The sequence below is a fragment of the Tursiops truncatus genome, chromosome X, assembly GCF_011762595.2.
Source record: "Tursiops truncatus isolate mTurTru1 chromosome X, mTurTru1.mat.Y, whole genome shotgun sequence".
NCBI lineage: Eukaryota > Metazoa > Chordata > Mammalia > Artiodactyla > Delphinidae > Tursiops > Tursiops truncatus.
The window spans coordinates 6,721,290-6,738,843 of record NC_047055.1 but is presented as its reverse complement, the minus strand read 5'-3'; the positions used below and the strand labels follow the sequence as shown (position 1 = coordinate 6,738,843).

Genomic DNA, 17,554 nt, shown 5'->3' with positions numbered 1-17,554 from the left:
TGTGTTATAATATCTGAGATGTTCTCTATTTGATAAAACCTTAAATTTTTCTCATTTTCTCTTGATGCATCTCTTCTCCCTCACACTGCATCCAGAAAGGGTCTTGGGGATTAGTCCTTGAACTTGTTCTTTTCTTCTCAGCACTTACTCCCTAAGTAATCTCATCCAGTCCCATTATCTTAGAAGCATGTATATATTCTTGACTCCCAATATGTATCTTCAGCTCCAGTCTCTCCCCCAGACTCCTAATTCATGTATCTAATCAACTACTTGACATTTTCATTTGGATGGCTAACAAACATCCCCAAGTTAGGATATCTATAATCAAACTCTTGATTCTTCTCACACACGATTCTCTACCAGTAAAAAGGACCTCCTTTTCTCAGGTTTCCCCCAGCCAAATTGGCATCATCCTTGACTCCTCTTTCTTTCCTACCTTGCATTCAACCTAACAGCACATAATGTTGCCTCTAATTCTAATCCAAGAAAACATAATCCCATGTGAGGGCCAGGGAAGGAATAGTCCATTTGAAAATGGACGAAAGGTCAAAAGTGCTTCTTCTTGAAGACATGTACAAGCTTTCACTAGGATTTAAAAGATTTCCAATGAAATTTCATAGAGAACACAAATACTAAGCAGAGGCTTGTGGAAGATGACAGTGTAAAATATGTCTTAACACCAAGGGCTGGAGCCATGGCTCATGGACTTGTTGCTTGTTTACATTTGCTAGGCGGCCCACACTTGCTTTGAATTTGTACCTGAGACATATCGAAAGTATTAAGTGATTGGATCAGAATTCTACCCTGGATCACAATTCCACTGTCTCTGTGTTGAATGTCCAAACCAGACTCTGTTTCCTTTATGTTAATCTTTCTGTCCGTCTAGTGATCTGTTCTTCCATCCAACCATCCTCTATCTAGCTACTATTTAGTTAATGTTTACTGGTGCAATCAGATACAGAGAAGCTCAGTGTAGTGAGGACACACTATATAGACAGATATTTACCAGATCTTGGGGATACCAAGGTGAACAAGGCATAGAATTGGTGAATAAAATAGACACTGTTCTTATACTCAAGGCACTCAGAGTCTAAAGGAGAAAGCAGACTAATAAACAAGCATTAAAGTTCAATGTGGTAAGTGCTGATGATAAACATAGGGTGTTATGGGAGCACAACAACAGGTCTCCTAACCCAGTCTGGAGATACAGGAAAGACGTTTGAGAAGTAGGATGGCTAGAAATTGGAAGTTAGCCAGGGTGGAGACAGATATTGCAGCAAGTAGAAGAAATCTATAAAGACCTAGAGTTAAGAGAGAATATATTGGGGAAATAAAAGTAGTCCACTGGAAAGAATGCTGACACTTCCTTTGTTAAGGGTTTGGGGTTTGTCAAAAAATCAAAAACATGGGCAAAATAGTGAGAATTAAAACTAAACTAGGCAGGTACTGTGGAGGTCTACTGCAATGACTTGGAAGGCAGTTGCCATGCTCAATGTTTTAGCTTTGTTTCAATAGTTTCTTATGAGCTATTTTGAAATGAGTTCATATTTAGGGCTTACTAAACATCTGAGGTCATGCTAACATTTTGTCCTTAGCTCAAAGCAAAAGGTACCTAGAGAAGAACTTACCCTTTAGATTTGAAACTGAGAGGCATTATAAAAGGAATTTGATCTGTGTTTCTCATATATTTACTCTTAGTCAAAATGTTGTTTAATAAAAGCTGTTTAATTCTCCAGAAGACTTACTAGCTGCTGGTAGGCTTTTTAGAGAAGACTCACTGATTTTGTAGGATCATGCAAGATTCAGTCAGGGATTTGCAGCTTTTTCCTGATCCTACCACTGACTCACTTCAGGCCTATCTTTAAACCTTCGTCCTGTATGAGGTCAAAATCTTTTTTCTTACAAAGAGAACAAAATTTGGAGCTTCTAGAAGTGACTGCTCCGTTGATACAGGTATCAGTAATTTATTCAGAAAGTTGGACGTTCAGATTGCTCATGAATAGAGGTGACTTACAGAGTACGAGCTAAGTTCTAACCTGGAAAACTGAGCTAGCAGTAAAGGAACTCTCCAAAAATCCAGCCAGCCCTAGGAGACGCATGTTGTAATCTGACAAACAGATAAATTAGATAGTAGTTGGCCCTGGAATTTGTAATTGTTTGGCAGTTTTGACATCCAAGATTTCAAACCATAGTGAAAAGTCCCTGAGTACTGGGCTGGGGGCACAGTCTAAGGCTCAGTCTTGAAATCACAACAGGGGAACAGCAAAGACCAAACAAAATTCCAACCTTAAGGAATGAGGCAAAACTGGGAATGAGGAAAGTTGGTGAGAGCAGTGATTTGGTAACAACATGGACATATACTAATATCCTCTAAAGAAACCAGATCCAAAGATTATTTATCAGTGAGGAAGATTTGGAGAGCAAAATTAGAAATCAATCGTGGTAAGTGGGCAACCAGTTCCCAGGTCTGCTAATTTCTGATTCTGGGGCAGTATATTAGTCAGGGTTCCCCAGAGAAAGAGAAACAACAGGCTATGTGTGTGGATGTATATGTGTGTGTGTATACACATACATATGTGCATATATGTGTGTGTGTGTGTGTGTGTGTGTGTGTGTGTATAGAGAGACAGAGACACAGGGAAGACTGCAAGAGTCTGCTGATGTAAATGTTAATCTCATCTAAAAAACACTTCCCAGAAACATCCAGAATTATGGTTAACCAACTATATGGGCACAATAGCCCAGTCAAACTGACACATAAAATTAATCATCATAGGCAGTGACTTAGATTTTAAGGGCCTTCTAAATAGTTAATGGGGACGAGGATAAAAACTTTAGAATCCATCTAATTGATTTTAAGGAAGTACCTTACCTTTCTAGTTGATGTAGCTTTATTATCAATAGACATAACAGGAATCATTTTGAAAAACCCCTGTGTATCACTCCCTAGTTCTAATCAACCACTAGTACACTTTCTATCTCTCTATATATTCCTATTGTGGATTTTCATATGAATTTAATCATATAATATGTGGTCTTTTGTGACTGGCTTCTTTCGCTTAGCATTATGTTTCAGGGTTCATCAGAGTTGTAGCATATATCATTACTGCAGTCCTTTTTATGGCCAAATAATATTCCATTGTATGGATATACCAATTTTTGTTTATCCATTTGTCTGTTGATAAGCATTTGGGTTGTTTCTAAATTTGGTCATTATAAATAATGCTGTCATAAACATTTGTGTATAAGTTTTTGCATGGACATGTTTTCATTCCTCTTGGGTCTATACCTAGGAGTAGAATTCCTGGGTTATACGGTAACTCTACATTTAATCATTTCAGGTGTTGCTAGACCATTTTTCAGTTTTTGCACCATTTTACATTCCCACCTACAGTGTATGAGGGCTCCAGTTGCTCAGCAACATAACATTGCTATACTTATTACTTTACCATCTGTCATCATTTCCTTAGCCCATTACAGCTTTATTCCCATCCACTTCTTTGTAGTGTTTTTGGTAAACATATTACACATATATTGCATTTCTATATGTAATAGGCCCAACAATATGCTATATGCATATTATTTTATACAATTGCTTTAAAATCAATTAAGATAAGAGAGGAGAAAAATATGCATTTACATTGTCTTTTATAATTACGTGGTTATATTTACCAGTGCACTTTGTTTGTTCCTATGGATTTCAATTGTCATCTGGGGTCATTTGTTTTCAAACTAAAGAATTTTCTTTATAATTACTTGTAAGGCAAGTCTGCTAGCAACATATTCAACATTTTTTTCCTTTATTTTGTTTTTATTTGTGATTAGTAACTTTGTTGGTTATAGGATTCTTGGTTGGCAGAGTTTTTTCTTTGAGCACTTATCCCACTGCCTGTTGGCCTATGTTGTTTCTGCTTAGAATTCAGCTGTTAATCTTATTGGGGTTCCCTTGTAAGTGACATGTCATTTATCTCCTGATTCTTTCAAGATATTTTCCTTGTCTTTGACTTTCAGCACTTTTACTATGATGTGTCTGTTTGTGGGTCTGTTTGTGTTTATACTACTTAGAAGTTGTTAAGCTTCCTAAATGTGTAGATTACTGTTTTTCAGTAGATCTGGGACAGGCTCAGCCATCAGTCCTTTTCAGTAGTGTTTCTTCTTGCTCTCTTTCCTCTTCTTTTGGTAATCCCATTATGTGTGTGCTGGTATGTTTAATGATGTCTGACACTTCTCTTAGTGCCTGTTCATTTTTCTTCCTCCATTTTTTCTCCCTATTTTTTGGCTTCCATAATCTCTATTGATCTATATTCATGTCTAATAATTCTCTCTTCTGCCAGTTCAAATCTACTGGTGAGACCCTCTAGTGGATTTTTATTTCAATTATTGTAATACTTTTCAACTCCAAAATTTCCATTGGTTCTATTTTTAAATTTCTGTCCCTTTATTGATAGTCTCTATTTGATTTGCCATCTCATCATACCTTCTTCCTTCACTCCTTTAATCATGTTTTAGTTCAGTGAGCATATGTATAATGGCTGCATTGACATTTTTCTGTTTAATCTGACATCTAGTAACTCTCACAGACAGTTTTTGTTGCCTCCTTTTCCCCCAGTGTCTGAGTCATACTTTACTATTTCTTTGCATGCCTTGTAAATTTTGTTGGAAACTGGACATTTTAGATAATGTTGTAATTGTAGGTATGGTCCCCCACTCTGGGAAATACTATTGTTACTTGTTTGTGTAGTCATGGAATGTGTTATTTTAGAGAGATCTATTCTCCTCACTCCCACACACACAGTGTTAAGCCTCTACTATTGCTTCTCTGAGTGTCACAGCTTTGATTATGCCCACAGTAACCCTGTAATGACAGCAGTATGGGTAGGGCCCTCATACCGTCTTTCCTTAAACACACTTAGCTATTAAACTTTACTAATTACAGGCTAAGGTTGCTTCATTGTTTTCAACAACACCCTGGAGCATAACTTAACACACACACACACACACACACACACACACACACACACACAAACATTGTGAAACAATAACCACAAAAAAACTAATTCAAAATTTTACAATATTGAATATATCAAAGGACAAGATATAATTCACCTGTGCTTTTGTAATGCTGTTTAAACCCTCCAGACCCTGCATTCATCACAGAAATGTGTAGGCAAATAGATTACAGCAAAGATTACTTAGATCCATACCTTCTAATGAAAAAAAAAAACACTGAGAAACCTATGTACTATACAATGAAGAACAACTTGCTATTCTCCATCCAGTGTCTAACAATAATTTCTCTCCATTCCTCCTTTTACTGTTGCTGTTCTTCATGACCATTATTGCTACTTCTTGTGACCTATATGCTGCGTCCTACACCCTAACTTTCCTGGTAATTAGAATTGGAAACCGGAGAACATCATATAAGTGATGTTTGACCCAGGAGAACACCAGGGCCATTTCATCACTTAGTGCATTAAGTGTATAGCCTGAAGGAGGAGTCATGGGAATCCATCTTTCACATTCAGAATACTCTCAAACAGAAAAGAAAATTTTACCAGCAAATATTAGTTAATCCCTGAAGTGATCCCATTGCAGGAGGAGACTGCAGATGATGGTGCTGTGTGCAGCTGTTTTACATGTACTCCTTTATCCTGTCTCTACATCCCAGGTATAGAGAATCTTTAGATTCTTCCTTCTCTCTGTCAACCGACTTCAGTCTCTAGTTGCAGCCCCACTGCTTCCTATCTGCTTCTTTTCCTCATTTGTTTGAATTAACTGTCCCTCAACACCTGTTTTGCCCTGGAATGTTGTGCTTCAGGTTTTACTTAGCTTCATGTGAATACTATCAGTCTCTGATAATAGTAGTAATTGCAACTAATATTTATTAAGCTCATATTATCATACTGAATCCTGCTTCTAACACTGTGTCGTAGGAACTATTATTACCTCATTTTCACATAGGGAAATGGAGGCTTATAAAGCTTAAATCACTTCTCCAGTGTCACGGACCGTCAAGTGACAAAGTAGGAATTTGAAGACAGGTCTATATAACCTGAGAGCCTCATTCTCTTAACAAATATTAATGCTTAATCTAGTTATTCCACCTTCTCACCTGTTCCTGCTTTCAGGTCTTAAAGCATCAACCCAGGTTGCAATCCTCTGCCTTCCACCATCTTTCTCTCCCCACTTATTTATGATTGACATTCAGAAGAATAGTTTTCAAAAACTTGACTAGGAGTCAAATAAGGGAATATGCAGTGCCTGGAGGAGGAAGTGGAATGTAGAAGGATTTTCTTCAATTCTTCTAATATGTTTCCAAGCTGAGGAAAGAGTACCAGGATAGTGGGGAGAGACTGAAGATATAGGAAGAGTATAATTGATGGGGCAAGTTACCTCTTCCTACAAAAATTATAATTCTGTGGTTCTGGGAATGACTAGAGAGTTCTTGTTTGAGCTGTTCCAATATGAAACCAGCTGCAGGCCCATTAGCATGGCATTTTGATGAAACAAATTTATAAGAAAAAATATATAAAGCAAGCTATTTAAAGATGGCTTATTTGAAATGATGCCAACATTAACTTAATAGCAATTTTAAATGGTAAAAAAGTGAAAGATTTTAAGGAGTTTTAGAACTATTATTGTACTTACTATAATATATTGCTTTGCCAAAAATATTCTTGAAACTGAGCAATTTAAGAAGCTGTTTTGGAAACTAATGGCAAGGATTTTCTATTAAAAGTTTCATTTTCATTTTTTTCCATTAAAATCTCAAGTAAATACATAGCCAAACAAACATAGAATATTACTTATCAGAAGACACATCTCACAGTATAATAAAACCTTAGATGAGACTTTGGCACACAAAGTGAATTTAATTCCATTATTGAGGATTCTTTCATTTCTTTCTTTAAAGTAAGATCTCAAATCTCATTCATTTAGTGAATAACATTCAACTGACAGCCACAAAGCTGTCCATTCACTAGAATAACAGATCAGATATTTTTCTTTGGTCTTTCAAATCAGTCAGATAGCTAGTTAACCTTTTAACCTCCTTTTTCTTTATTGAACAAAGCAAATCCAACAGCCATTCATGTCATATAGTGTCAGGAGTTATACCAGGAACTATTACCTTCTCCATATCTTTTGTTCCCTCCTCTTCATCTTTAACCAGTCAGCAGTTCACAATTGCATTTTCTTGCAAGCTAATGGTCCTGTCACACTCAAGGACTAGATTTTCTGGGGACAATAAAAATAAAAAGTAGCTTTAGATTATCTTTCAGGAAAAATAGAGCATACATAAATACAGTATTTTGCATATAATTTCAAGGGGATAAAAATCTATCTGCAGTTTATCCATGAATCTTCAATGAGTAATTTAAGAATTCTCTATAGCCCCTTTTATGTTGACAGTCCAGAATGAGAAAACAGAGGAAAAAAAGGAAGGCAATTAACAATGATAAAATAACATATTTCTGATAACTGAAGGATATGAGCTCCTAGAGTGAAAGGGGCAATTAATGTCAAGCAAAAGGAAGGAAAATGCCTGAAACTAGGAGACATCATCAAGAAATTTCAGGGTACTGAGGAAAAAGGGAAAACTGTAAAAGCTTCCTCTAGCAGTCAGTGTGCTTTGAACCAGAGGAGAAAAATTCTCACTCAAACCTGCTTAAATAATAAGCAAACTAACTATCTTACTAAATAAAAGATTGAGGATTGTATAGAAGTAGAGTGGGTTCTAGTAATAGTATCAAAAGTTTGATTGAAGTCATGAAGGACCCCAGTTCCATCTGCCTCCTCCTTCTTCCTTCGAATCTCCCTAAATTTGGTTTCCTTAATGTTCACAAGATAGTTGACAGTAGCAATGAAGGCTACAAATTTTATAGTTCACATTCAGAAGGAGAGTGAGAACCCTCTCTACCAATATACTCTAAGTCCTTTCCTTCAGTTTGCTGAGGTTATTAATGTCACATGCCCATTTCTGGGCCTATATTGGCAGACAGAGAATACCATTTGCTGATTGTCTTAAACTAACCAGGATACTCTTATGAAACTGGGGATGGGGTAAATACCTGAACAAATTTTGGGTGAATGATGTTGGATAGGCAGCAACATCTATTGCAATTTCAGGTGAAAAAAGAGGTAACATTAGAGGGTGAGGAGTCTGAATGGTTTTGGATTTCTCAACAAGAACAGTGAAAGATAAAACAGACTAGAAAAATACTTTGAAAATGGTTAAAAAATAATTTATCGTGTAAAATTCTATCGTCATTCTATCTTGGTTGAAAAAGCTATGATACAATATATAATTTTTCAATATTTGAAGTCTGAAAAGTTTATCTCCTAGGTATTATTTTCAGAAAAATTTTAAAGAATGAACTCCACCAAAGTAAAAGGTACACCAAGAATGAGGGAGAAATGAGATTCAAGAAACAGTGAATCCATATCAAAATATCAAAGGCATTTTTACAGAACTAGAACAAAGAATTTCAAAATTTGTATGGGAACAAAAAAGTCCCCAAATAGCTAAAACAATCTTGAGAAAGAAAAACAGAGCTGGAGGAATCATGCAGCCCAACTTCAGACTATACTACAAAGCTACAGTAAACAAAACAGTATGGTATTGGCACAAAACCAGAAATATAGATCAATGGAACAGGAGAGAAAGCCCAGAAATAAACCCATGCACCTATGGTCACCTAATCTATGACAAAGGAGGCAAGAATATACAGTGGAGAAAAGAGAGTCTCTTCAATGACTGTTGCTGGGAAAACTGAACAGCTACAAGTAAAAGAATGAACTTAGAACATTCTCTAATACCATATACAAAAATAAACAAAATGGATTAAAGACCTAAATGGGAGACCAGATACTGTTAAAACTCCTAGAGGAAAACATAGGCAGAATACTCTTTGACATAAATCGCAGCAGTATTTTTTTGGATTCATCATCTCCTAGATAATGGAAATAAAAGCAAAAATAAACAAATAATGGGAGATAATTAAACTTAAAAGCTTTTGCACATCAAAGGAAACCATAAACAAAATGAAAAGACAACCTATAGAATGGGAGAAAATATTTGCAAATGATGCAACTGACAAGGGGTTCATATCTAAAATATACAAACAGCACATGCAACTCAATATCCAAAAACCATACAACCCAATCAAAAAATGGGCAGAAGACCTAAATAGAAATTTCTGCAAAGAAGACATACAGATGGCCAACAGGCACATGAAAAGATGCTCAGCATCACGAATTAATAGAGAAATGTAAATGAAAACTACAGTGAGGTATCACCTCACAATGGTCAGAATGGCCATCATCAAAAAATCTACAAATAACAAATGCTGAAGAGAGTTTGGAGAAAAGGGAACCCTCTTACACTGTTGGTGGGAATGTACATTGGTGCAGCCACTATGGAAAACAGTACGGAGCTTCCTTAAAAAATTAAAACTACCCTATGACCAGCATATATCGGGAGAAAACCATAATTCAAAAAAAATACATGCACCCCAATGCTCATAGCAGCACTGTTTACAATAGCAAAGACACGGAAGCAACCTAAATGTCCATTGACAGATGAATGGGTAAAGATGTGGTACAGATATACAATGGAATGTTAGTCATAAAAAGAATGAAATAATGCCATTTGCAGCAATATGGATGGATCTAGAGATTATCATACTAAGTGAAGTAAGTCAAAGACAAATATGTGATATCACTTATATGTAGAATCTAAAAAAATGATACAAATGAACTTATATACAAAACAGAAATAAACTCATAGACATAAAAAACAAACTTATGCACTCTTGCACTGCTGGTGGGAATGTGAATTGGTTCAGCCACTATGGAGAACAGTATGGAGGTTCCTTAAAAAACTACAAATAGAACTACCATATGACCCAGCAATCCCACTACTGGGCATATACCCTGAGAAAACCAAAATTCAAAAAGAGTCATGTACCAAAATGTTCATTGCAGCTCTATTTACAATAGCCCGGAGATGGAAACAACCTAAGTGCCCGTCATCGGATGAATGGATAAAGAAGATGTGGCACATATATACAATGGAATATTACTCAGCCATAAAAAGAAACGAAATTGAGCTATTTGTAATGAGGTGGATAGACCTAGAGTCTGTCATACAGAGTGAAGTAAGTCAGAAAGAGAAAAACAAATACCGTATGCTAACACATATATATGGAATTTAAGAAAAAAATGTCATGAAGAACCTAGGGGTAAAGCAGGAATAAAGACGCAGACCTCTTAGAGAACGGACTTGAGGTTATGGGGAGGGGGAAGGGTGAGCTGTGACAGGGCGAGAGAGAGTCATGGGCATATACACAGTAACAAACGCAGTAAGGTAGATAGCTAGTGGGAAGCAGCCGCATGGCACAGGGATATTGGCTCGGTGCTTTGTGACAGCCTGGAGGGGTGGGATGGGGAGGGTGGGAGGGAGGGAGACGCAACAGGGAAGACATATGTTTATGTATGACTGATTCACTTTGTTATAAAGCAGAAACTAACACACCATTGTAAAGCAATTATACCCCAATAAAGATGTTAAAAAAAAAAAAAAAAGAGACAAATTCACAGACAAAAAAAAAAAAAAACAAAAAACAAAAAACAAACTTATGGTTACCAAAAGGAAAAGGCAGGGAGGGATAATTTAGGAATTTGGGAGTAACACATACATACTACTATACATAAAATAGATAACCAACAAGGTCCTACTGTATAGCACAGGGAACTATACTCAATATCTTGTAATAACCTGTATGGGAAAAAGAATCTGAAAAAGAATAGATATATGTATATGTATAACTGAATCACTTTGCTATACACCTGAAACTAACATAACATTGTAAATCAACTACACTTCAATAAAAAGTTTGTTTTGGGGAAAAAATAAGAAACAGTGAATTCATATTGGACAGACCCAAAAGAAGCTTCCAGAACGACAAATGTGCAATAGGCCTAAAGAGTAACCAGTCCAAATTAGAAGAGGAGACTCTCAGGCCCCCAAAAGGAAGACTCTAGGAAAATAAGAGGAATAAAAATTTGCTGGATGAAATTTATCTTATGGAAGAGGAATCTAGAGATTTTACGTTGCATAAAGAAAGAGTAAAAAGCATATGCATAAGTAAGAAAAAATGAAGACAGAAATTCTTACCTCCGGGAAAAATGGAAAGTTGTATAAAAGAGGAAATACAGTCACAGTACATTACCTGGTTCTGCAGGGAATACATTTTATGGAATGATAAATAATAAACATATTACTGGTGTCTCTGAGTGAGACCAATAAATAGCTCCTTCTCTTTCCTACCTGGAGTATGAGAAAATTGAGAAAGACCAGCAGATTGGAGGCCAGAATATCACTATTACTACTTGTAGATGCGGAAGATATAGCTTAGTGAAGAGCAAAATGACCCTCCTAACTAAATCACAGGCAAGCTTGCCCACCCACCCATAGCAACTCATAGCAAATGCCATCAAACAAAAACTTGTTTACATAGTAATTTTACACTATGACAAACGAACCCAGTAGATCAATGAAGTACTGATGTTAATTTATTAAAGGAAAATGCCAATATCAGTGATGAAGACATTAATTAGTTATTTATATTTTTATATAACTGTATATAAATATAATACTGGTTTTATTTTGTTTTTGGTTTGCCAATTTTGAATACTCTTGTGTTTGATTTTGAATGCTGGAGAGCTAGAGCAGGACAGTGGTTGGTGAATATTTCCTGACTCTCCTGTGGGAAGGAAAACCTGAGGGTTTACAGGAGGAAGAAACAGCAAGGCCAGGCCTCAAAGAGGAAAGAGAGAGAGGTGAAAATGCAGTATGTCTAGAGCTAGATACCATGTACCTGTTCTAATTGATGAGCTTTCACCTCAGAGATTCTAATTGGAGAGATAAGACACGTTGTTTATTTTGTTCATCTTGATGGCTGACACAGGCTCTGTGATTGATTCAGCTGTTACTACTGGTATTGCTTGTAAATGCAGCAAAATCTCATTAATTTTGATCTAACTGATTTCTGTATTTACAAAACTAAAACTGTGAGGCTTTGGCCGGGAAAAGAACATTGGCAGTGCTCAAGTGGCAGTGCTTGATTATTAGTAGATATCAGGAGAGACCCATCGGTCAGCACCATTCAGTCTTGCTGTGTGTGGCAATGTCTACATGCTATGCAGAATCCCGTCCTGCACTCCCATCCTACACTGTGAGAGAGAGAGAGAGAGAGAAGAGGAAGAGAGAGAGAGAGAAGAGGAAGAAAGAGAGAGAAAATAGATATGATTGAAATAAACCATAAGCAGCTTTGGTGATAACTACATACAGTATTGTGACAGAAAAAAAAGTGAGGTCTTAAAAAAGGTAGAAGTTCTGGGCTTCCCTGGTGGCGCAGTGGTTGAGAGTCCGCCTGCCGATGCAGGGGACACGGGTTCGTGCCGGGTCTGGGAAGATCCCACATGCCGCGGAGCGGCTGGGCCCGTGAGCCATGGCCGCTGAGCCTGCGCATCTGGAGCCTGTGCTCCGCAACGGGAGAGGCCACAACAGTGAGAGGCCCGCATACCGCAAAAAAAAAAAAAAAAAAAAAAAGGTAGAAGTTCTCTTTACAGAATTTTATGGTATATTTACTAAAAAAACAACAAAATATACAATTACTCCATATATTTTACATTTGAAAATGCCTATAGAGAAGCACCTTTGAAGAAATCTGTCCTTAACTAACTGCAACCCTCTTTTTTTCTTCTCTCTGATGTGGCCTCTGGAAGCTTTTACAGATGATCTTGGCCCATGAAGGCAGAAGATGGCAAGGCAAAATGGCTTTCCTTTACTCCTTTGGGAGTACTGAGGTATTCCCAAACTCTGAAAACTCATGCGTTCTATGGCAGAGTCTATTTCCTTTCAAGTTAATTGAAGAAACTTTTGATGCTATTTGCCTTTTCTAGTTACAGAATATTCACTGAATCCAGTGCTAGACATTAAAGTGTTTTATTTTCAATATCCTAGTTTATTAGTTAATTCAATAAGTATTTACTACTCTCCTGTTATGTGTCAGGCACGGTTCTAGGCACAGTGAACACAGAAATGAAAAAAGCAAAGTCCTTGCCTTCCTGGAGTTTACATTTCAACCAGAGAACCTGATGAGAAAAGCAGTGTTCAATACCCTCTACCAGTCTTTTGTTTCATAATTTGCTGGTCATTTATTATGACTCAGTCCAGTTCCATGTTTTCTAACAGCATTTTCAGATATAATTTACATACCATACAATTCACCCATTTAAAGTGTACCATTCAATGGATTTTAGTATATGTACAGAGTTGTGTAACAATCATTACAGTCAACTTAAAAACATTTTCATCATCCTGAAATGAAACCTCATACACTTTATCAGTCATCCATCTACCTCCCTCCATAATCCCAGTCCTAGGCAACCACTCATTATTTTCTGTCTCTATGGATTTGTCTATTAGGACCATTTCATATAAATGGAATTATACAATGTGTGCTTCTTTCACTTAGCATGATGTTTTCTAGGTTCATCCATATTGTAGCATGTATCAGTACTTCATTCCTTTTTAAAGCTGAATTATATTCCATTATATAGATAGAACACAGTTTATTGGTCCATTCACCAACTGCTGGACAGTTAAGCTCTTTCCACTTTTTGGCTATTAACGAATAATGCTGCTACGAACACTCATGTTTACATATTGTATAGACATACATTTTTATTTCTCTTGGGTATACAGAGTAGAATGCTGGGTCATACAGCAACTCTATGTTTAACTTTTTGGGGAACTGCCAGAATCCAGTCCCACTTGAAATTCCAATCATATATCCTTTTCAAATATCCTCCTTTCTCCCAGGACCGACTAAACTATGGCTCTGTTAACTTGGAGTCAAGGAGAGAAATATCTCCAGGCTTGTTCTGGTTCAGTCTAATGTCAGAGGCCCTGATAAGGGCCAAGGATTCCTGTGCCCCAGGTTTCCCACCCTCCATGTTGCCTGAAGCCACAGTAACCACTGGGGTCTTTGGAGGTCACTGAGGGCTCAAGGGCCTGGAATGAGGGGTGCCCCCATTTTCTTCATCCCTGAAAACAGCCCTACTATAGCTCTTCACAGTTCCCCCCAAGGCATGGGATACTCCAGTGAACCTCCCCCTTCAGAAGTTTCAGGAAAGAAGCAAGTACTAATCTCTACATATGGGCACTCTCAAACTTCAAGGATGTGTATCCAGCAACCTCTTCTTCTCTCCAAGAACGAGAGAAGAAGAGGGCTGTATACAAAACAATCTCAAGAAGGAAGAACAGAGCTGGAGGAATTACACTCCCTGACTTCAGACTACACTACAAAGCTACAGTAATCATGGTTTTGGCACAAACAGACACATAGAAAAATGGGACAGAATCGGGACTTCCCTGGTGGCGCAGTGGTTAAGAATCCACCTGCCAATGCAGGGGACACGGGTTCGAGCCCTGGTCCAGGAAGATCTCACATGCTGCAGAGCAACTAAACCCGTGAGCCACAACTGCTGACCCTGCGCTCTGGAGCCAGCAAGCCACAACTACTGAGCCTGCGTGCCACAGCTACTGAAGCTCACATGCGTAGAGTCCATGGTATGCAACAAGAGAAACCACTGCAATGAGGAGCCCGCGCACCGCAATGAAGAGCAGCCCCCACTTGCTGCAACTAGAGAAAGCCCTCATGCAGCAATGAAGACCCAATCCAGCCATAAATAAATAAATAGATAGATAGATAGAAAGAAAGAAAGAAGTAAAATAAAAGAAAAATGGGACAGAATAGATCATCCAGAAATGAACCCATGCACTCATGGTCAATTAATCTACCACAAAGCAGGCAAGAATATACAATGGAGAGAAGACAGTCTCTTCAGTAAGTAGTTCTGGGAAAACTGGACAGCTGTATGTAAAAGAATGCAATTAGAACATTATCTAACACAATACACAAAAATAAATTGAAAATGGGATAAAGACCTAAATGGAAGACCAGATACTATAAAACCCCTAGAGGAAAACATAGGCAGAACACTCTTTGACACAAATCGCAGCAATATTTTTTTGGATCTGTTTCCTAAAGTAAAGGAAATAAAGCAAAAATAAACAAATGATACCTAATTAAACTTAAAAGCTTTTGCACAGCAAAGGAAACCATCAACAAAACAAAAAGGCAACCTACTGAATGGGAGAAAATATTTGCAAATGATATTACTGATATGGGATTAATATCTAACATATATGAACAACTCATACAACTCAACAGCAAACAAACAACCTGATTAAAAGTTGGGCAGAAGAACTGAACAGACATTTTTCCAAAGAGGAAATGCAGATGGCCAACAGGCACATGAAAAGATGCTTAACATCACTAATCATCGGGGAAATGCAAATCAAAACTACAGTGCGATGTCCCCTCACACCTGTCAGAATGGATATCATCAAAAAGACCACAAATAAAACTGGACAGCTACATGTAAAAGAATGAAATTAGAACACTCCCTAACACCATACACAAAAATAAACTCAAAATGGATTAAAGACCTAAATGTAAGGCCAGACAGTATAAAACTCTTAGAGGAAAACATAGACAGAACACTCTATGGCATAAATAACAGCAATATCCTTTTTTGACCCACCTCCTAGAGAAATGGAAATAAGAATAAAAATAAACAAATGGGACCTAATGAAACTTCAAAGCTTTTGCACAGCAAAGGAAACCATAAACACGGTGAAAAGACAACCCACAGAATGGGAGAAAAATATTTGCAAACAAAGATACTGACAAAGGATTAATCTCCAAAATATACAAGCAGCTCATGCAGCTCAATATCAAAAAAAAAAACAACCCACTCCAAAGATGGGCAGAATACCTAAATAGATATTTCTCCAAAGAAGATACACAGATTGCCAACAAACACATGAAAGAATGCTCAACATCACTAATCATTAGAGAAATGCAAATCAAAACTACAATGAGGTATCACCACACAGCAGTCAGAATGGCCATCATCAAAAAATCTAGAAACAATAAATGCTGGAGAGGGTGTGGAGAAAAGGGAACCCTCTTGCACTGTTGGTGGGAATGTAAATTGATACAGCCACTATGGAGAACAGTATGGAGGTTCCTTAAAAAACTAAAAATAGAACTAAGTATCATACGACCCAGCAATCCCACTACTGGGCATATACCCTGAGAAAACCATAAATCGAAAAGAATCATGTAACACAATGTTCATTGCAGCTCTATTTTCAATAGCCAGGACATGGAAGCAACCTAAGTGTCCATCGACAGATGAATGGGTAAAGAAGATGTGGCACATATATACAATGGAATATTACTCAGCCATAAAAAGAAACGAAATTGAGTTATTATTTGTAGTGAGGTGGATGGACCTAGAGTCTGTCATACAGAGTGAAGTAAGTCAGAAAGAGAAAAATACTGTAAGCTAACACATATATATGGAATCTAAAAAAAAAAAAACTGAAGAAGAAACTACGGGCAGGACAGGAATAAAGACGTAGAGAATGGACTTGAGGACAAGGGGAGGGGGAAGGGTAAGCTGGGATGAACTGAGAGAGTGGCATGGACATACATACACTACCAAATGTAAAATAGATGGCTAATGGGAAGCAGCCACATAGAACAGGGAGATCAGCTCAGTGCTTTGTGTTCACCTAGAGGGGTGGGATAGGGAGGGAGGGAGGGAGGGAGACACAAGAGGGAGGAGATATGGGGATATATGTATACATATAGCTGATTAACTTTGTTATACAGCAGAAACTAACACACCATTGTAAAGCAATTATACTCCAATAAAGATGTTTAAAAAAAAAGCATGAAATTTTGCCATTTGCAGCAACATGGATGGACTTGGAGGGTATTATGCTAGGTCAAATAAGTTAGAGAAAGACAAATACTGTATGATATCTCTTATATGTGGAATCTAAAAAATACAACAAACTAGTGAATATAACAAAAAGCACCAGATATAGAGAAGTAGACACAGATATAGAGAAGAAACTAGTGGTTACCAGTCCGGGGAGGGGAGGAGCAAGCTAGGGGTAGGGGATTAACAGCTACAAACTATTGGGTGTAAGACAGGCTACAGGGATGTATTGTACAACATGGAAAATACAGCCAATAGTTTGTAATTAACTGTAAATGGAGTGTAACCTTTAAAAATTTTATAAAATACTAGAAGGAAAAAAAGTCTCACACTTTTACCAATCTTTTCAGAGAGATAAAGTTAGTTTTATCCTCACTTTACTAATAAAACCTATCTGAGGAGCAGAGAGGACAAATGTTTTTGTCCAAGGGCAAATTCCAAGGAGGTAGAATCTGACTCACTGTAATGTGATGGGCAGTTCCTGTAACGGTAATAACCACACTGTACAGTCAAGTATTCGGCCTACTCTTCTCTGGTGTTTCTCTAGCGTTGTGAAGTTTCTCTCTGTGCAGCTCATTCCTCTCCAATACTCTACTTACAAATTCTAGCCACTTTGGATTCCTCAATC

At 37.4% G+C, this 17,554-nt stretch overlaps 1 long non-coding RNA gene across 1 annotated transcript in view; it reads right to left on the bottom strand.

The window, feature by feature from the left end:
- Positions 1–7,131: 7,131 nt before the first annotated feature.
- LOC141277596 (uncharacterized) overlaps positions 7,132–17,554 on the bottom strand; it is a 125,434-nt gene continuing 115,011 nt past the window's right edge. Inside the window, exon 3 of the long non-coding RNA XR_012329226.1 lies at positions 7,132–7,236. This is a non-coding gene — a long non-coding RNA (uncharacterized lncRNA). The remainder of the gene's footprint in view (positions 7,237–17,554) is intronic.